The sequence below is a fragment of the Chrysemys picta genome, chromosome 7, assembly GCF_011386835.1.
Source record: "Chrysemys picta bellii isolate R12L10 chromosome 7, ASM1138683v2, whole genome shotgun sequence".
Classification (NCBI taxonomy): domain Eukaryota; kingdom Metazoa; phylum Chordata; order Testudines; family Emydidae; genus Chrysemys; species Chrysemys picta.
This window is the reverse complement of record NC_088797.1, coordinates 109,151,038-109,174,057: the sequence shown is the minus strand read 5'-3', so window position 1 is coordinate 109,174,057 and position 23,020 is coordinate 109,151,038.

Genomic DNA, 23,020 nt, shown 5'->3' with positions numbered 1-23,020 from the left:
TGTTTAGGAAAAAAAAAATCCTTATTAATCCTTTTAAGAAAAGGCCTCTGGTACCAGATTAAGTAAAGCTTGTGTCTGAAACTATTCTTTCTGTATGACACATAGTAAGTGGTCAGTAATCCACATCTTAATCTCCTTGTTGCACAGCTTGGTTTATAGTAATTGATACTCCTGTGACTGTAGCAAACTCCTATTGTGTTACCTTTAGAGTCCAGCTCTTCTTCCTGTTTCTTCCATTGGAATGTCTGATAAAGGCAGCCTTGAAGTTGACCATAGTCTCTTGAGGAGCTGCTTTTAAGAGAAAATTTGATTTTTTTTTTAATTTGCATTTATATTACTTCTGGATTTCCCCCTGGGCATTGTGTCAAACAACATTTCAGCTATTTGCCAACACATGAATACAACTGCTACTTCTTAAGGAATACCTTTTAAAGGTATTTATGGCCATGCATACCTTTCTCAGAGCTGTAGCTAAGCCATACACTGTTTTTTAACTCTAATGTACACAAGAGAAAAAATAGCTCTAATAGAATTCTTCTTTACTAATATGTATTCATCAGTATAAAATATAAACACCATGCGTTTGCAACTAGAAGAGAAAGACATGCTTAATACAACTATCTCTATAAAAGATGAGAATACTTTGTACAGCAGCTTCCATATGAGCGACTCAGAATTTATAAACATTTAGTGAATTTAGCTTCACAGTTAAGGTAACTAGGTAGGTAACATTACTACTGCATTTTACAGATGAGGAAACTGAGGCACAGTGATATAATTCTGATCCTGCTCCAACTGAAATCAATAGAAAAGCTCAACTGTAGCAGGATCAGGCCACAGATCATTTGTATAAGGAGCCTGAGAGAAAGCTAGGAAGAGAAGTCAGGCCCCCCGACTCCTAATGTTCTATCTTAAACAAAAGACAATCCTTCCTCCTATTGAAAGAATGGTTCAGGTCATAGCCATTGTTGCCAGTTCTGGGAAATGCAAAGTTCTATAAATTGTTGGACCCATGCATGCCAAATGCAGAAACCCATGCTTACTAGGAAGATTTCTGACAGCTTCCAAGACCAGCATAAAACCTCATTAAAAGACAATTATGAAAAATAAAAGGATATAATAGTTGGTATATAATATAACCCTATGTATTAACAACTGTTAAGATTTTGAGTGCATTATCCACAGACCTTATCTAAAGAGGAAAAATAGTTATCTTTAATCTTTGTGTGTGGGATGTAGACAATGTGAAGTTATTGCATAACTTAACCTGGCAAAATAACATTAGTAATTGGATACCATCTGGGTCTCAATCTAACGGAACCTGACAGGCTGCACCTGGCCAAGTGATGTATTTTTGGACTCACTGATATGGAAGTGTGTATTGGTGGAACCAAGTGAATGAAAGTAGAAGCATTCTAGAATTGGTAGCAACCAACGTAACTGGTTACTAGTACATGTTCAAATGTAATACTAGTTTATATTGGCGTTGTAAATGTCTGCAAAACTTGAATCCCAAATGTTGCCCCGTAGTAATGCCAAGACCAGAGAGTCAGAAACAAAAACAATGTATTATATAACATGCACTTAATTCCATATCCCCATGATTCTTCATATCTTCCAGTGGGATGTTGAACATATTGCATGTAAGAAAAGCTACATAGAGAAATTTTTTAAAGGTTCTCTGAAATAGTCCTAAATTTAGGACTACACTGGGAAAAAGGATAGAAACCCTGTTTGGATTAGAAATGTGCTTAATATAGAAGGGTACTATTCAAAAAGCTTTAAAAATAAATTAAAAGAAGGTCTAAAGAATAATGTATTCCACCTTCTTATTGAAATTCATAATGTATTATTGGAAGAGTTATTACAATAATAAAAATGCATGACACTGCCATTGCGCTAAATGAAACCAAAATAAGGGTTAATAAGTTGATAAATAACAGTAATTGTAAGGCCAAAAACCACACTGTGGAACTGATGTGTGGTTTAATGGCTACGTATAAATTTATAAAGATTAAACAACTCTTGAAAGATTTCAAGACAGGGAAAATATTAAAACTAGACCTCATCATTGCTAAACAAATAATTGGAATGGTACAGAGACGAAACACAAATGATAAAGGAATCATGTAACCTCCACAAATTAGCGGTAGTGGCAATGTTACCTTTTGATTGTTCTCCTTAGGAAGACCTGCAGATTTATTTCAGACTCTTCCTACCATTAACTGGAGAAGACCCTGTATATAGCATGTGGTGTGTGTATACTCAGTGGGAGTTTTAGATACTGGTGCAGCACCTACACCAATGGTGGAAGGAACCTATCTTGGATTGCTGCAAAGTGGGTGTGCAAATAGAATACCCTTGGACCCATGTAACCCTTCTGTGGCATAGATCAGAGTAATGAGAAGGAATACTAAGAAAGGGCTCATCTTGTTGGCCCAGTCAGGCTGAGTGCCTGGAACTGACACCAAACCTGAACCACTTAGATAGGGAAATGGAGAGTCTGGTATGATTACACAGCAAACAAAATACAAGTATGGAAGGAAAGCGTGCCCAGTTGGTCAGCTTAATTGGTGTTTTATTCCTGAATTTGAAACTATAAGTGGACGGGTTAAAATTATACCAATACTTACATTTGTGATCCCAGTGGCAATTAAAAGCCAACCAAAGTTTGGTAATTTTACGGTACCCACTGCAGAATTGGATCTGCATTTGTAGTCTCCTTTTGAAATAAACCCCAATTTATCTTGTTTGTGTGAGCAATTTCATGATGTTATTAAGCAAATCCACCAAATTACAAAACCATTTAATTGGTGGGAACAATTAAATACTATCAGAAATCATCCTATTATAGTATTTAGCTTTAAAACATTAATGGTGAATGCTATATTGATTATTTATAGTAATGCTTATAATATGTTGCAGAATGAATGTTTGTCAGGAGATTGGCAACTGAAACACAAAAGAACACAGATGCTAAACCACATGACCTTACTTTGTAAAGCTAGGGATGAAGCCCTCAATAAGTCACGGGTTCCAAGGCGAGGAGTGTTGGAAATGCCATAATTATGGATCACGTATAGTGAATAAATTTGGAGAAGCCAAGATGAAACTTATGCTAAGATGGCTGGCTTCAGCCTAGTCTTTGCTTCACATGGGTGTTTCCTTGCTGACTTGTCCTTACATCAACTTGCTTAATGATGTTTATAGCTGCTGTGTAGGACAAAGGGTGGTCTTAAACTCACAAAATATACTGCCAAGAGACAATTAGAGAAAATTAAGAAAAAGTCCCTATGCAGAGTAAAGGATCAAGGTGACCTGGCCAAGCTTGTACAAATATATGTGATCAATCAGAAAAGAGAAAAACATTAAAAGAGCTTGGACAACTAGTGAATAAAGTTCATTTATGCATTATATAAGATACTTGCTATTCATGACACTTAAGAGTGATTGGAAGAGAACTAATGAATATGTAAATTTGGATGTGTGATATTATTTGTGTGGGGGTTAAAAGGGGTAGTTGGAGCATCTTAGGAGAAACTACCATGACCCATCTATGTTCCAGGAGCAGGTAACTGACCATTACGTTTATGTATAACTGTCATTTTTTTTATTGACAGGTTTCAGAGTAGCAGCCGTGTTAGTCTGTATCCGCAAAAAGAACAGGAGTACTTGTGGCACCTTAGAGACTAACAAATTTATTAGAGCATAAGCTTTTGTGGACTACAGCCCACTTCTTCGGATGCATATAGAAGAATATGCATTCTATATGCATCCGAAGAAGTGGGCTGTAGTCCATGAAAGCTTATGCTCTAATAAATTTGTTAGTCTCTAAGGTGCCACAAGTACTCCTATTTTTTTATTGTAATTGTAATGGCAAGAAACTCTTTTGGTTTAAATAAAGGTTTGAATTAATAAACGTGAGTGTCTTGGACCTGAGTGTGCATCTTTCTCATCCAACAAAACTTTCTGTAGAAAGCCAGAAAACCATTAAATCTGGGTGATCTGTTACTTAGAAAAATTTCCCACAAAGGCTTTCATGTCTCCCTACATGGATGGATAAATGGGACCCAATTCTGATCTCATACCAATTAAATTCCATTGCCCTCAATGGAATTACTTCTGATTTAAACCGTTATACTGTAATTAAAATTTTAATCAAGCCCTTAGTGTACAATCCCATCACAAAAACAGCAACCTTATGATCCAGGGACATATGCTGTACATCCTGTAATATCAAGCTAACATCTAAAACAAGGTCTGGATTTTATTCAAGCAATGGTCACTTCCACCATACTCTGACATTCACAGTCTCATGTTTGTGATGTACAGTATATTCCAAAAATGTTAAGCTGTGAAGAGCAGAGAGAGCTACAGATTCTGTTCTAGTCACGTTTTACCTCAGGGCTGGGCATGAATTCCAATTTCCTGGCTAAGTTAACTAGGTTAAGATTCTAAATACCAGTAGCACTTTTGTATCCTCATCTGTAGCCGTTACTTTACTTTCCCCTCCCCTTATAAATATTAAGGAAGTATCCTACATCATGGGATACTACAGTTTGCAGCAATATTACTCTAATATTTGGAACCATAACTGTATAACATCATAGTCATCTTTATAAGCTTCTCTTTACATCACTATGTTAGATTTAGGAGTATGGGTCTTCATAAAAATGGAAAAACATGAATTTGCCTAAAAATGACCAAATCCACAAATTCTCCCAACTCCCATTTTCAAGCAGCCCTGCTGCTGATCTAGGCCCCTTATCAGCAAATCATTCACGTAGAGGCTTAAATTTAAGTGCATGCTTACAGCCCATTGAAAACCCTGCAACTGGAGCATATGCTTAAGTGCTTAGCTGAAGAGGGATGGGATTACTCACATATGGAAAGTTGAGCACATATTCAAGTGCTTTGTTGAATCAGAACCTATAGCAAGCTGGCCATTTAATGAGTGCCCCCTCCTGGCCGAGGGTTGCTTTGCAGGTACTCTGCCCATTTTAGCTCCCTCTTGCAGGGCCATTAAGAACTGCACACAGGCTTTCTCAAACATCTACACCTCCTGCCTGGGGCTGGTTAATAACAAAAACAGTTCTTAATAATCCTCAGGCTCCCAAAATAAAGTCCGTCTCAACACAACAATATTTTGTCTACTTAGCTCTGGTGTCCTCTCTCACATGGTACAGCCACGCTGCACACTCCTCACAGTGGTGTGTAGAGTACATACCCCCCTAACCCCATCCTCCATATAGGTATAAATACCAGTGTAGATGATGAGACACTGCTTAGGCAAGACATGCCTGAACCCTCTGGCTATGTACCCTGAATGGCTCTCAAGCCCAAGCAGTGCTTTCCACATCTACACTGCTCTGGTATAGACTTCCACTGCTTCCCCACTGCTGGGGTCTTTAGCTGCCAGAGCCTTTCCTCACCGCCACCCCCCTGCCAGAGCATTTCACTGACACATTCAGCAACACACTGCAGTGAGTACACAACCAGCTTTCCCTTGCAGCATATAGCTACACACCTTGCAGCATATAGCATGTACCCTATACACCACCACCAGTGGTGTGTGGTGTAGCTACAACCAGAGCACTTCCCCTCTCCAAGTCTGTTCTCAATTCAGGCCATCCTCCCAGCTCTTCTGAGCTGGAGCTCAGCCTTTTGGCACTGGCCTCTAGGCTCCCAAACATCGAGAACCAAACTCCAACCAGGTTTCCACACAGGAGCCTGCTGCTCCCTCAGCTTCTTTGTCACAGCTCCCTTAGGCTACATCTACACGAAGGGGAGGGGGGGGGGAATCGATTTCAGATACGCAAATTCAGCTACGGGAATAGCGTAGCTGAATTCGACGTATCTGATCCGACTTACCCCGCTGTGAGGACGGCAGCAAATCGACTGCCGCAGCTCCCCAGTCGACGGCGCTTACTCCTCCCTGGGCTGGTGGAGTACGTGCGTTGATTCGGGGATCGATTATCGCGTCCCGACGAGACACGATAAATCGATCCCAGAGAGATCGATTTTCTACCGCCGATCTGGGCGGGTAGTGAAGACCAGCCCTTAGTCTCAAGGTCTTCCCTGCAGGCATCCTACTCACTCACTTCACTTTCTTCAGCTTCCCACCCTTCACTGCAGCCTCCTGCTGCTCTTTATAGGGCAATTACCCTAATCACTCCCAGGTGTGGCTCATTCTGTAGCTAGCATTGGCTTGTCCCAGCCCTTAAGGGGTGAGCCACCCCATTCTAGGACCTTAGAGATATACCATTCTGTACACCACAAGCTACTAACTCATGGAAAAAGGTCACACTGAGCCTCAGCTTTTGAGCTTGTAGAGGTTTTTATAAAAACTCACCATCTTGATTTGTGTTCAAGTACTTTAAAGTTCACATATTTCTTATCTGAACTTTGCTAGGTGCAGTAATTTTATTCACACTCAGGCTGGATTGGTTCTGCTTATTCAGATCACATTAATTACAGGAAATTGGACTCAAGTTCACATATCCCATTCACCATCTTTCCCTTAGGCTAGTCAATTTATCTGACATTTAATGAGAAGTTGTAGATTTTGCAAGTTATCAGAAGTGGGCCATGAGTGTGTTAGCTTGCGACTCAACAAATTGGCTGTTCTGAAACTTGTTTTAAAACAGAAGGCATAGCATCTCCTCAAATGACTATGCTTTTATGTGTTAATTCTTCCTAAGAATGCTATGCAATGTAACAACATGTAAATTTTTTTGTTGTTTTCTGGAGATTGTGCATATCAGCTTTGTCAACTTTTAAACCATCATTTGTCTGAAAACTTGATGTCAGGTGAAGTATTTTGTATACCCAACCTACTCCCTGGTTGAGCTTAAATTTTGTATACCCAACCTATTTGCCATCTAGCAGGGGTGCCATCTTGAATGACCTTGTTCTCAAAAGCATGTATCCAAAGGACTTCTGGTCATAACAAAGTATCGTTGTCCATGCTGATTTCTTGGTATGTCAGTATTACCATAGGACAATTACGAACACCCTTTGAAAGGTGGTACTTGTAGACATTGGCTCATCACGTGTGGGCACTTCTTTGCACAGAGCATTTGAGAACTACTTGTAGACTAGTTTGGGCATTGCAGAGACAGACGACCATTTGATTTATACAGGACTCTGATGTTTTATAATGAAACTCAAGCAAGTCAGTTACCCATGTTGTCCATTGCCAACATTTAGACTTTTCTAATGAAGTTATGAATGTTGTTGGCCTTCTTGGATTTGATTCTGGAAACATTTGCTTAGCCAGCTGGAAGGGGAGAAGGGAAAAGGAAGGGAGAGAATTCACCCAGCGCAAGCATTACGTAGGATGCCATAGGTAAAGGAATAATTCCCATGCCAGAGAGGGCCTGCTGAGTTAGAGGCATGAAGGTGTGTGTCAGGGATTCTCAGCTGCTGTAAGCTGTGGAGGGATCTGTAGTTAATCAAGGCTTGCTCTGCTTTATCCCACATGCTGCAATGACTTCTAGAGCATCTCAGAATAGACAGGTTGAAATGTGACTAACCTTTGCCTCCCCAGCCCGGGCGGCTTCACCTTTCTGTGCTGTGTCTCCAACACCACATACATTTCATCTACTGTCATGTATTCAAACTAAATAATACCTATTTAATCTAGATTAAACACAATATCAGGGAACATATAATGGGAAGTCTAAAATATGTAAAAGATAATGTGTCAAATTCTGCTCTAATTTATATGGTTGCAACTCCTAATGAAGTCAGTGGGAGTTTCTCCCACGTAACGAATAACAAAACTTTGTCCAGTTTACTTAATATTTCTGAATGGGGTTTCTGAATAGTAGAACAGACATTTGTAAACTCCTTCCAGAGCTATAATTATCTATGATTTGTATGGTAGCACCGAAGCGTCAAAATGAGAACTAGGGCCCTACTGTGCTAGGTCCTGTACAATCACAGAGTAAATGACAGGTCCTCTGAGACCATTAGAAGTTACAGGGCGTCATACCATTTGTGACTGGAAAGGTAGTTGGACAGATTTGCAGTGAGGTTACTGATTATGACCTTAATGTCACCATAATTTGGGCAATCTTCTATTTTAAGGATTTGTATTGCTTAGGGTTACCATATTTTGTGCCTCCAAATGGAGGACACTCCACGGCCCACGGCCCCGCCCCCAGCCCCGCCCACACCCCCCCCGCCCAACCCCGCCCCCTCCCCAAAGTCTCCGTCCCCTCCCCTGCTTCCCGCAAATATTTGATTCGCGGGAAGCCTGAAGCAGGTAAGGGGGCTGTGGGGGGAGGAGGCGCGGCCCAGGCTGGCCCCCCGGCGTTTCCAGCCTGGGTCGGCTCAGTCCCTGGGGTGCCGGCCCCCGCCGACCGCCCCCGCCGACCACCCCCGGCCCGCCCAGCACTGCCGGCCCCCCGCTCCCCGCCGCACCCCCGGCTCCCGGCCCCGCGGGCCCGGCCGACCCGGCTCCCCGCCGGCCCGGCTCCCCGCCGGCCCGGCCGACCCGGCTCCCCGCCAGCCCGGCTCCCCGCGGGCCCGGCTCCCCGCCAGCCCGGCTCCCCGCGGGCCCGGCTGACCGGCTCCCCGCGGGCCCGGCTGACCTCCTGATTTTCCCGGACATGCCCGGCTTTTGGGGATTTCCCCCCGGACGGGGATTTGAGCCCCCAAAAGCCGGACATGTCCGGGAAAATCCGGACGTATGGTAACCCTAGTATTGCTGCCCATCACCACAGGACCAAGTGTCTTTCATTTAAATAGAGATTGGCCATAGTGAAGTCCTTACTGGACTTACTAGAGATGCCTTTTGGGGGTTATGTTATCTTTTCCCTAAGAACTTCTAAAAGAACTGTAGTTTTGAAGAAAAACTGCGATCAGAATTTGGAAACCTAAAGAATTACAAATAATCTGTTGGCAACTGTTGATTTGACTGTAACTTATTGTAACATTTACTTCATTTTATGCTGCTCTTTAATAATTATTTCACTGGATAAATTCCTATTTTCTTTTAATTGGCAACATAAAAGAATTTTAGATGTCATTATGTGCATATTGATCTTATTTTAATGCTTTAAAATATTCCACTATAGGATCATGTTATCCTTAGTTTCATGGAGTCATTTAGCTTCTCAAGTCCTTCCTTTTTCCTTTTTAAATATTTGTACTCATGGAAAAACAGTTCAGCAAATTTGCTTTGCCCTCAGATATCTACTTAGAAAGAGGCTGCCATCTATCGATAACTAACCCAATGGCCCATTCTTCGACTGCTAGACAAAAGTCAGTGGGATTTTTAAAAAAGTGTGTTGTGGTTTTTAGACTTAATTTCCAATTGAAAGTAAAGCTATGACAGATGGTATGAAAAACACGGAATATTTTACCTGAAAACCTCATTTCTCTGCATTTTTGATTACTACTATGAATAACTCTGGCAAATTAATACTATTATGGTAAAGTTCACACAGTGCAGGATTTTTCAAGGAAATTTGACTTGCAGACGGGCTGATGGGTTAAGAAAAAGATGTTTTTTAGCTAGATGGAGACAAAAGTACATTTCCAATCAGAGTAATTTTAATGACTTGTAACTCAAAATTAGCTTGACATTTTTTCCCTTCAAACTTCTCAGAAATATTCTGTTTTGCCTTCAGAATACATCTGGCAATTTTCAGGCCAAGCTAATTTTCCAAACTAAAGTTAATAGGGGCCTAAACAGGCCTTTATAAGAATGAACAACCTTAAATATGGAAAGAAGCTAGAGTAAAAAATAGAAATAACCATTTACTATTACATTCCTTTTAAAGGAGCATTAAAATACTTCATTTCTATCTTTAAATAGCCGTTCTTCTAAGAATCAAATATTCTTTGCCTATCTTTGATATGCAGACCTATTGCAGCAATATGTAAGATTTGTGAACTGATCCATCCTGAATACAAGTCAAATTACTTTGGTCTTGTCAGTCCACCAAATCTTTCGTCTTTTCCCTGGTCTCCTTTTCTTGCTACATTTCCTTTATCTGTGGTTTCAGTTTTAAGAGGTGAATGGCAAAGAGTCATCTCCAGTTCATCTGAAGATAAAACACATTAAGCTGTTGTATTCACATTTAATTAATGTTTTCCAACTCTCATTTCCTATTTTCCTACCGAAAATCTTGCCTAAAGTGCTATTTGGCAAATAAAATAACGCAGGCAGAGGGATATCTGATCCAAGTGTTTTGCAGGTGATGACTGGATAAGATAACCTTAAGGAGTTGATGATTTTTATTATTTGTGGATGGCCCTCTCTAGCAGATTTCATGCACTGCAAATGTGTTCCTATCCCTTACAGAAACATTGTGCAAACTGTGTCTTTCCTTTTAATTTTTAAAGCATCCCTTCACATTTATAAAATTGTACTTCTATCTTTATCCATCCATGTTGTGGCCAGTTACTCAAATAATGTTATCTGAGATTTGGTCCCCTAGTGCTTCTATAATAAAATAAATAATATTTTGTGCTTCTATAGCTCATTTGAGCATCACAAAGTGTTTTACTAACAATAATGAAATTAACACTAACAATCCCTTTGATGTAGGGAAGCATTGTAATTTCCATTTTACAATTAGGGAAACAGAGGCACACATGTCATTAGTTTTACCAAAGATCACACAAGGTCAAGCTGGGATTGGAACCCAGATCTCATGACTCACTGCCCTGTGCTTTAATGAGGTGATCATTCTTCAACTCCCTAACAGACCTACCTTTCCCTGCAGTGAGTGCCAGCACAGAGCTCAGCATTTGCATGTTTACATGTGCACCTTTTTTATGTCATCTAGGCCACAGAGTAGCAATACAACACTCAGTTCTATTTGCTCCAGTAGCTGTCACAAGCTGACATGGGCTAGCGGGAAATGGAAGGATGAGATGATGTCTCAGAAAACATGTCTTGTATAAGAAGAAATAAATGTCTGAGTGCGGATAAAGAACTATAAATGACTAGACTTCGGCAGCAGCAGCATGCTGGCAGGATGAGATGCAGCCAAGGAATAGTTGGGGACCACAGCCTAAATCTGTGAACTAGGTGTGCCCCATGTGGAGGAAAAGTTTTGTCTTAACTGAGTGTCAAACTGTACTCTAATGTGTTAGTTTTATCTATTAAACTCTCTATGTAGGTATTTATAACACATTCCTCATTGTAACATCTAAGTGCAATGAAGTATATAGCAATAAACAAGAAAAAAAGTACCTAGGGGCAGAGTGATTGGGTTATATTTAAAATTAATAGTGCAAAAATATTAGTGTCATAAACTCTAAGTGTGTGTGTGTGTGTGTGTGTGTGTGTGTGTGAACATGAACCTCCTTTATCTTAATACCATTTAATGTTGATCACCATTTACATCACTTCTGAATTTGATGGCTTAGTATGAAAACAAAGTTGAAGACTTATGTTTGTAATGCTCATTGGGATGGTTATTTATGTGGGTTGTTTGGTGATTATTTTCCTTTCTTTTTTTTTTTTGCTTGCTCAAATTACTTTAATAGGTGTGATTAGTGCTCTACATCCGAAATGAGAAAATAATCCACTAAGAAATAGTCCCAGCCTCCTTTTCTTCCATTTAGCATTTTTATTTCTTCTGATGGAACAACTGATGAAAATTCTGTTACATTTAAGAATGGTTTGTAATCTGCAAATGTGTCTTCCTCCTTCAAACTTTTCTCAGTGACCATAGCTGCTTATATTGTTTATATCACAAATTAGATTTTAATGTGAATGCTTGCTACACACATTTTTCACAGCATTAACTTTATGGCTTAGTGTCTCTAAAATAAAATCAAGGAGTACAGCTGCTTGTCCACTTTTATTAAAACCCATTCACTAAACAAGAAAAACTGGCTTTTCAAAACCTAGTTAAACAATGTATACAAATTATCTGGGTTTTAGTTTGATATTATTTATACACTGTAATTCATTAAAGCTTGCATCAAGCCTTACCAAAGGCAATGGATTGCCTTTCACCCCTCTTCTTTCAAGGCTGATGCCTAAGGAGATCATTTTGGCTGATGTAATTCATCTATACTTTATACACTTTATTGTGGTTTCTTTCTTACCATCTGACTTCAAGGGCTCTAACCTGGATGAAACAAGCTTTCAAAGATTTCTGTGTTCTTAGGGTTCACATGCTCTTACAGAGCTGATTCCTTCATTCTTAGTGACTGTGTTCACCTGCCAGTATATGAATTCAAATCTTTACCTAATTATTGGAATTAAATATTAATTTGGTGCAGATCTGCTCCCATTGATTCAGTCTCCCACAGACTTCACGAGGAGCTAGAATGCACAAATTTTAGCCCTAATGCAAATGAGCAAAACTCCATTAAAACCAACAGGCCACATCATGATCTTACACCAGTGTAAATCTCGTGTGCCATCACTGAGGTCAATGGAGCTACTTTGGATTGAGCCTGAAGTAACTAAAAACAGAGTCTGGCTCAACAGAGCTGTTCCCACTTCCACCAAGATGTCCCGTAGTATCAGAGGATGGACTCTATTGTCCAAGATTGAGATTCCTCTGTTTGGAAGGTCCCTACATGATGTTCAAGAGCAATTAACTATTTAACCTCTCCTAGAGATTTAAAATATGACGTGCTTATATTCTCTGCCTGTGCAAAACCCAAAAGCCCAGAGACTGAACTTGGTTGGACCAGCCCATGTTCTTGAGAGGCTGACACTGCATTTGCTTTCACAATACAGTACCATAAAATCCTCACAGGTAATGAATTGAACACAAAAAGCCAGATGCTCAGCTGCTGTTAATAGGGGTACCTATCCCGAGATCAATGCACCTATGCCTGCTTACACGATGTGAAGCTCTGGCTCATATCCCTTTTCAGCAGACAAAGTGATAGCATTGTGCATTCACAGTGCTACAAGTAATTTTAAGTTCATCTTCACATTTATCAGGTTTCTCTCTTTATACCAGTAGTGAAATGTATAGTATCAAAGCTTAGTTCAGTTCGTTTTGTACACTTAAATAGTTGCACAGTTAACCTTTTTTCTCTTTTGTTCAAAAACAAATTCCTGCCAGGTATTTGGAATAAACAGGAATTATTGAAAGCTATACATGGCGGTGCGAGGTCATTTCAGATGAAGGGTTCAGTCAGAATTTCATAAAGTATTTATTTAACTGCCAAAAGAATTCCCAACCTCCCTTTCATGTATGTTAGAATTGATGCTAAGTTTACGAGACAAGGCTGCGATTGTGGCTGTCACCAAACAATGACATATTTCTTTTCTTCTCTTAAATTCTCTGTATCATTCTATATAAGAGGGCAATTTGTCTGTCATGCAGTTAAAACAGGGCCCACTCACTGCCCTCATTAAACTGACAGCACAGTTATTAGCAGTAAACGAAGCCAACAGGCAATGAATTTAGCCACTGTTTTATGGCGAGCGTCAGTGAGATTTTTTCAGTAATTAATTTGATAAATATATTAATTATGAATTGAGTTGACAGTACAATCAGATTGTCAGCCTTCCAGACAGGCTCTTGTGATAAGTAGCTTTGTGATGAAGTGGTCGGATTTCAGTACCTGTCATCCTCCAGTGTCAGTTTCTTATCACTGTCCTGGCCATTCACTCTGTAATTTCCTGTGTGTTGTAATTAAATGGTGGCTTTCTGATTGGAAGTGACTCCTCAAACTTAATCTCTCTTTCTCTCGGAATATGCTGTAAAAAAGCCCTTTGTTTCAGCGGCTTTTAATGTTTAAAAAAGGAGCATATTATGCTCATATTTGGTTATTATAGCAGTGTGTGTTTGGAAATGGCTAGCCTACCTTCAGCCTTTTCATGGAATTGGCTAAAGCAACTGTGCTCTGCTGTTGCTACAGTAAAATGGTCAAATCTGCAGTGAAACAGAATGAAACAAACCCACCAGCTAATAGAAAGTCTGACCTGTCTTTTGTGTTTGTAGAAGTGGGAGGCAGCCCTGATAGAATATGCATTACTTAGAGAAGGGTCATTGTGGGTACCTCTTGCCAGTTTCTTTTATTATTTATTATTTTATTTTATGTTATTCATTAGCAACAGTACCTGGTGTCATTTGGCTCTGGAGAAACATGTCAAGATAAAATATTTCAGAAACACTTCTAATGTAATTTAATAAGGTGGTTAGGGTTATTTATACATGCAAATTTAAACAAGACCAAAAGAAACCTAGCACAGTGGAAACCCAAGGCTCTTTATACTTTGGTGTGATAATGTTACTTTTTAAATTCTTTATACTTGTCATAAAAATCACTGTGGACACTTTTACAGACTAATGCAGATCAGTGCCTGTTTCAGATATCGTTGTGGACTGGAAGGAATGTCTTTTGGTTAAGAAAGAGGAGGAGGTGTCAGGAGATTGGAGGACCATCATCGATTTGCTTTCTGACCTTGGGTAAATCACTTAGACCTGATCCAGCAAAGCACTTAAATAATCCTATTGACTTTCATAGGACTCCTAAGCGCTAAAGTTCTGTGCTGTACTGGAACCTTAATCTGTCTGTTCCTTAGCTTCTTCGTCTGTAAAATGGGTTTAACATTACCTACTTCACAGGGAAGTTGTCAGGCTAAATTAATCAATGTTTATACAGCATGCTGAGGATGTTGGCTGGATAGTGCTAAGAAGAGTACAAACTATTGTTTTAGTTTTCAATATATCTCATGATTTTAAAGATGCTGTACAACTGTGGCCACTTTATTGCAGTAAGGTGACTGACAGACATGCTACGAACTTGACAGCGCTCTGTAGTATTGAGACAATTTGTGAGTAGAATGTGCTGCTATGCTAGAATTATGGTTCTGCACAGGAATATCTGGGAATACATTCTACCAGCACGGAACTAGAGGAACTTATGCTCGTACCCAAAAGAGAAACATAGTGTCCCAATCACTTCCCAGCTTGCCGTCGTCCCTTTTCGTCTTCCCCCAGGCACTGTGAGGTCCAATACTTCCATCTTGTTTCCCAGCTCATTACCCTTCCCTGTATCACTGCTCACATTCCTGATCCCAACTGAGCACCAAGAAGCTTCCCACATCACTAACCTGTGACCCACTGACATCATTTGACCCAACCCAGGGTCCCTTTCCCACTGGGAATGTGGGTAGAGATTTACACTCTGTTAGGCTCCATTCCTAGGCTTCTGTCATTTAACTAACACTTCCATGCAGATAGAGGGAAAAGAATATAATGAGAACCCCTGACCTCCTGTCCTATGTGGGTTTCCAACTCCACACATCTACTGGCCCTGTGTGTATGCTGGCACTAACCGGAAGTGCATTTTGGCCTGAGCCCTGCTCTTTTAATAAGTTTAGCAAGTCTGTTACTAATGCTTGATGATGGGATTCAGGCTGTATTGATAAAAAGTAAATCACGCTTACATTCTGGCAGTCAAAGTGAAGACCAAAAAGGCCATCTCCAGCTGATAAAGCGGTCTTTTGTATGACTACTAAGGTTTGCATTATATAACACAGCACAGCGCCCTCTAGTGAAGCATTAAGAACAGTCATTTGAACTTCTCATCAAGGACAGTCTTTATGGCTTACTTACACATAACCAATATGCTGCTTTCTAAAAAAGAACAATTTTATCCTAGGGACATATACTATTGTATGAGGAAGACCTATTGTATTACTGTAGGAGGAAGACCTTGCACTGAGCATACTAATACTAGTATGCCATAGTTTAAGATGAAATTTAGCAGGCCACTAGTCTACAATGCCGATTATGCATTAAAATAATCAAAATTAGCCAGTTTAAAGACCATGCAGTATCATTCCATTGATCTGCAGGTGTATATCCTAAGCAAACAGCTACTTCATACTAACAGTATGAAAGCAGCAACCACTATTTTCTAGATGTGCTTGAAAGTTTTTGAACAAAAAGGGGAAGGAGGAGAGCTGGAAAAAAGGCCTTTTTTCAAACATGAAAAATTGCGTGAAAACTTGACTTTTAAAAATGTGCATTATTCCAGGAAATATTTGTTCTGCTTTTATCAAAAATATTATCTAAAATGCTATCAAAACGGTTATCATTTTTTTTCATTTATTGAAAACCCAGGAGGTTTTGATAAAAAACATTTATTTAAACCATTTAAAATAAAATAAAATAAAATAAAAAACAAGAACAAACAAGTTAGCTTAGAACTCTGCAAAATAAAGATAATGTCAACACTTTAAAGTGTTACAGTTTTTAAATTTCAAGAAGCTCTACTTATGGTCACATCATTTGAGTGTGTGATCCAAAGCTTGTTGAGGTCAGTGGAAACACTCCCATTGATTTTGGATCAGACGTATAGTACCTGTTATAATATTAAGGGATTCTATAACTGCTACATTTACTTTGCAATGAATTATAATAAATGGAGATATACCTATATCATAGAACTGGAAGGTCATCAAGTCCAGTCCCCTGTCTTCACTAGCAGGACCAAGTACTGATTTTTCCCCAGGTCCCTAAGTGACCCCATCAAGGATTGAACTCATCATCCTGGATTTAGGAGGTCAATGCTTAAACCACTGAGCTATCCCTTCCCCGATGCTATTGTTTGTGGTGAATGCACTGAATCATAACTTTTCCGCGAATCATACAAATGATCTGATGACTAATGAGTGGGTAGGCAGCCCTAGTCTATTTTTGTCATATACTATCTGTGATTCAGGGCTTTTCTACAGAGGAAACTTTTACCAGTTATACTAGTATAGTAAAAACAATATAGTATAAGCCTCCTGATTAAAAGTGGCTCTTGTCAGTTTAGCTTTAACCCCTTCCAAAGTGACATAAGCTAAACCAAAATAAGGCACTCATAGCAGAAAAATATTGTCCACATGGGGAGTGATACCAGTGCAACCACAGTGTTTTAGATTCACACCTTAACTTATACCAGTATAACCTTCCTGTGTAGACAAACCCTCAGGTAAATTGTTTACATTAGTTGAACAATGCAGTACATTTCTATAGCTTATGTTTAGCAATGTTAGCTCCATTTCCATCCCTACCATGTCAAGGATGCATTAAGTTGTGAGATTGGTTGCTTTACCCATTAACTGTTATGGTTATTTTCAGGCGGATATGAGAATTCATGCTCCCATCTTTATAAAACTGATGACAAGCATTTTAGCTTTGGCCTATGGGAATCTGGCAGCATTTCTAGGACAGACAGCCAGTCTGGAAAATTGAGACAGTCTCTTAATGTATTATATCTGAAGACTCTGAGGACCAGATATTATAACTTAATAAACTGTACCTCACAGAATATATCTACTGTCTAAATATATCTACACGTGAGCTTGGGTTTCAGGAAGGGTTAAAAGGTTGTCATAGTTCTGTGAATGACTGAGAATTTGAAAAGAATATCAGATGAGAATTGGTGCTTAGATGTTAAGGAGACAGATACTATTATTTATTCATATGGCAATGAAAATTATGCTAGGGACTTTAAACAAAGATGTTAAAAATGATATGGTCTCTGCCTTAAAGACCCTACAATCTAACATTTTAGATAAAATACAGCTGATGGATACTAACAAGGAGTGGGAATAGGAGGAAGAGACAACAAGTGTTAAAAAAGTGATCATACACTAGCTTATTGGAGCAATTGATGAAGAACCACAGGGATAATTAATAAATAAATAATATATTAATTGGGTGAAATACATCCCCACTAAAAGCAATGACCAATTGATTTCAGTAGGGCCATAATTTCACCCACTGTCTGTATGTATTTGATTCAGGAGACAAGGTAGGTGAGGTAATATCTTGTAGTGGATCAACTTTGGTTCGTGAGAGAGACACAAGCTTTTGAGTCACAGAGCTATTCTTCAGGTCTCTCTATGTGACTCAAAAGCTTGTGTCTCTCTCACCAATAGAAGTTGGTCCAATGAAAGATATTACCTCACCCACCTTGTCTCTCTAATATCCTGCGACCGACACAGCTACAACTGCACTGCATACAACAATGTATTTGGGTTGGAACAGTTTAGATTGAAATGGAGATTTGAGGATATCTAATTAAATGCAGAGTAAACACACTGTAAGGCCAGAGTCCCAGTTTCATGGACTTAAAAGGAGCTGTGTCGATTTATATTAGCTTAAGATATGGCCCGTAGATATTTAAAGTTCTGGGACCAAATCCTGAAGTCCTATGTGAGGGCACGATTCTGACACTTGTCCTCATGTTAAATAATGCTCATTGACTAAAATAATCCCTGTATCGTGGGGAAGAGGGAAGCATAAGTCCATTTTACTTTTCATAGTGACAAAAGAAAGAGAAGAGGGAAGAAGAAATAAATGAAAATAGGTTGCAAGTAAACTAGAAGTAGATGCAAGAAGAAGAGCATACTGTACTCCTTAGTATAAAGCAGGAATGGTCCCCATTTACATTTTAATTCTTCCTATAGTAGAGGGAAATTGAAACACTGAAAATTCTGAACTAGCTCTGAATTTCCCCAAGTTAGTAAATGAGATTGGAGTTTGAGCACAGGATTTTGATTTGGACCCAATTCTCTAGTACAGTGGTTCTCAACCATTCTGGGCTCAGGGCCCATTTGTAAATGTTTATGGCCTGTCATACCCAGTAAATAGTCTGAGGGTGGAGGCCCTGGGGTAGTTTTGATCAGATCCTGCCTCCCTGGGGGATTGGATCCCTTCCAGCACTCACCACACAGTGACAGCTCATGTCCTGAGGAGCTGGCTGGGTTTGACTCTCCGCTCTGGGCTTTGCAACCTCTGCGGTTGCAGTGCTGCACTGGTCTGGCCCCACTCCTCTGACTGGACCAAATCTGTGCGAGTGGAATTGTGACCTGGCTCATGGAGTTGCAGTGCCACTCACTGAAGTTTGGCCTACCCGGATTCCCATCATCAGGATGGCTAGACCAAACCTGTGTGGTGCCTGGAGCAGGGAGGCAAGCTCAGGCAGCCCCATGGGACAGAAACCAAAGAAGCTGCCACACGACCCTTTGAAACATTCTGGCAACCCAATTTTGGAACCCAACCCATGGGTTAAGAAACTCTGCTTTAGTATATAACATGGTGCAATAATGGGAATTATATGATAGGGTTGTTGGCGTAATATTTGTTATATCTGCATAGGTCATTGAAGCATATTATACATTTTTTTCCTCCTATAAATTTAATTAGCAGCTAAGGTCCCCAGAGTCCATCATACCGAGCATGCTGCAGCTTGAGGCTGGACAGGACTTTCCTTGTAATTCTAGCTCTGTGCTGCAGTGGGCTACACTGAGTGCGATCACCTATACTGAAAGCAGGGTCAGTGTCACTCCTGTGATCTCAATAACCACTGCTTGGTCCTGGCAGTGTGGAAGAGGAAGCTGCCTGATTTGAATGCAAAAGGGACAAGAGCCAGATTTTGTGGGGAGGGGGGAGTAGATTGCAACAAGAACATTGGAGGGGGAACTGGGACTGGAAGCTGGCAGGAGAGAGAACAGGATTTGCTTGGCAGAGAGACCTCGACTGGAAGCCTGGGTGACTGGCACTGTCTGGGGAAGGAGACTGGGAATGGGAGCTTGGAAGGCAAATGAGATGACTGGGATCAGATACAGAGTAATGCTAAGTACTGCAGAGAATTAGGTCCTAGGCATCTAAATTGGGCACCTCTTCTCAAATTGGGCACCCAAAATTAATGGACACTTTTTGACTCGAAAATATTTCCCATGAAATATTTTACATTTAAAAAAAAATCATCCAAAATCCAGACAATCTTTCAAAAATTGAAAAAAAAAAAATAAGTCACAAATTGAAATATTTCCACAGAAAATTTAGATTTTCCAAAAAGAACATTCTCCTGCCCAACTGTTCTTTTGATCTTAAAATTGCTCTTCTTCCATTCCCAAGATGTTATATGGGATAGTACCCCTTCATCTCATAATGTTGTTTGAAAATAAATTCATTAATATTTGTGAAGCACTCACATACCACAGTGATAAGTGCAATAGAAAAGCCCAAGAGGAAATTAATAAGTTTGTCTTCACAGCAGAGTTTGGATCGGATAAAGTAAATAAGGCATGGGCCATACATTGAATAATGAGGAGAAACAAAATATTGTTTTCTCATTAAGTCAGCATTGTCCATCCTGTGCCCTGAATAAGGCAAGAGTCCTGTGGAAAAAATAGCATGTGGTCATGTAACTGAAGACTGTACCATAATGCATATGCACAATAGGGCTGAATTAAGGTAACCTTAATGCTGGCATTTCCAAATTTTTGAGTACTTGACTTTGTACCCTTAATAATGTCCTTTTAAGATAGCTTTTGTGTGTCACATACAGGCATGTTATTACAATTTATATGATTATGCAGTGTTGTTGTAACCATGTTGGTCCCAGGATATTAGAGAGACAAGGTTGATGAGAGAGACCAACAGAAGTTGGTTTAATAAAAGAAATTACCTCACTCACCTTATCTCTATGATAGTTTGTTCTCGTTACTTCATGCCACCAGTGTTACCGGTATAAATCCAAAGTTACACCACTGACATCAACAAAGATACTCCAGAATTATAGCTGATAGCAGATTTTATCCCTTTGTAATTATATTGCTTGCTGTCGAATATAGACTTTAAACTCACTGCATGATTTGTTTTCTGTTTGTAAATGAAAAGGGACTTATTCCTTGAAACAAAACTACTGCTGACTGCATGCAAATACATTCTTCCCCTATGATGCCTGAAAAGTTCTAATCAAAGCTGATTATATGTCACTTATTGAATCCCCAGAAAAGTATTATTATTTCTCATTAAAATCAATGTTGAGCTCTCAGGAACTTCAATGGGAGTAGGATCAGGCCCCAACGTACCAGAACTGCCTGATACGGCATAGCACAGATTGCAATAAAAGTTTTGAGAGGACCATAATGATTCAAGTAAGGAAAATGTTCTGATATTTTTTGAGTGAATCTTCAATCCCAATTTGAAAATGTTGATGCCATTGTAAGATCCAAGTGGAAACTATGGAGCTTTTGTGCATCTGTCAGACATCGCTGCTTATTACAGAATAAGGAATGATAAATATGCAGGAGTCTTTGATGTTAATATTGACTGGAACTCCCACAGTACTCAAGCAGAAAATAGTTGACACTATTATTTTCATCTTGTATTAAGGATTTAACAGATGCATGAAAATAATAAAAGTCTTTGGATTAAAAATAGCCTCAATTTGTTTAACTTATTAAGCATCTATCCCAAATGTCAGACACTTTACCAAGGTAAAATATACAGTTAAAATAGGCAAAAGACATGCACAACTTATTTAATGCACTGCCCATGCAATAACACTAATATTTATCCACAACAGTAGTAAACCCCATATGAACTGTCCATATTAACCATCATAACCATTAACCTCCCTCCCCAAATACCTTAGAACAAACAGATTTTATAACATGTTTGGGATGTCAGCAAATTCAAGTCTATTATGCTGCATATATTAACTTACATGACTGAATTCTGAGAGGAAGGATGGTCTTGTGATGAAGATACTGAACTAGGACTCCGAGATCTGGGTTCATCTCCCAGACCTGACACAGACTTCCTGTGCTAATTTGGGCAAGTAAGTAGTGTCTCCATGCCTTAGTTTCCCATCTGTAAAATGGATAATGATACTTCCTCTCATCCACCCTCTGAATGTCTATTGACTATAAGCTCATCAGGGCAAGGGCTGTCTTTCACTATGCCTAGCACAATGGACTCCTGATCTTGGTTAGAGCTGCTAGATATTACTGCAATGTCACTATTAATAAAAATAATAAAATACATTATTTCATGCTGGTTACTTCATCATTTTACCCAAATCTGGCAGTATTTTATCAGATCTGATGAGCATACAAAAATTTTTTTTACTTCTTTCCTTAAATTTTGGATTCTGTTAGCATACAATACATACAGTAGTTCTCTCGGAATATTGAGCAAACACATTAGACATTAGATATGGTTGAACAGTATTTGTCACATCAAAATGTCAATGCATTTAGGCCTCTTTGTTTTGTGAATTGCCCATGATCCATTCCCGACTCCTGCCAATGTTTGAATAAGCCACTAATATCCACTGAATAGTTTGGGGGAAATACTATTCTGATTAAAGGCAGTTAAGTCACCCATTCAGTATGGAGGTTAAGCATGTGCCTCATTTAAAGCATGTAAGTAGCTCCATTGAGTTCCATATGGGACAACAGTAGTGTTTGTTATTAACAATTCCTGCTCCCTGGTTGGTCCAAAAACCGCCAAGGGCCTTTGGCAGTAGTTTATCTGACCTTGTAATGGTCAGCTCTCATATGCTAGAATAAAAGTAAAGGGATAACATCCTTGCCCATTTTTTCCCCTAACTGCTGAATAGGTTATTTACTACTATCTGTTTTTTTTTTAAATTTAAATTAAGGCAGTTAAACAGTAACACGCTAAAATCTTGTAAGTCGGGCAAAGCAGAGCATACAACTTAAATGTCTTTAATGTTACCCATGAATTCCTTGTTCAAAGTAACAGCATGAGACACTGATGCCAGTGTGGAGGTAGAATAATATTGTAGAAATATCATGTCCTACCTTCACTAACATGCCCAAAAAATTAAAACCAGAGTGTTAGTTTCCTTAAATGAATCTCTACTTCATATGTGTTCAGGGCCGGTGCAACCCATTAGGCAACCTAGGCGGTCGCCTAGGGCACTACAATTTGGAGGGTGGCGACCGCGGCTGTATTTCGGCAGCGGGACCTTCCGCTGCCTCTGTGGGGGGCGACATTTTGGGGCGGGACCTTCCACCGCCTAGGGCAGCAGAAAAGCTGGCAGCGCTCCTGTATGTGTTTAGTTATGAACCCTCTTAATGGATTCCTTCCAACTTTCGAATAATAGGTCAACGGTTTCTTTTGGAAGCCTCAGTCCCAACAACAAGCAAGTGATCAGGACAATCTCTTTCTCTCATTCATTATTTCCTCTGATTTTTATCCTACAGCTCCGTAACTGCTGTTCATTTCCCTAATATTATGAGTGATTGATTCTACTAAGAATG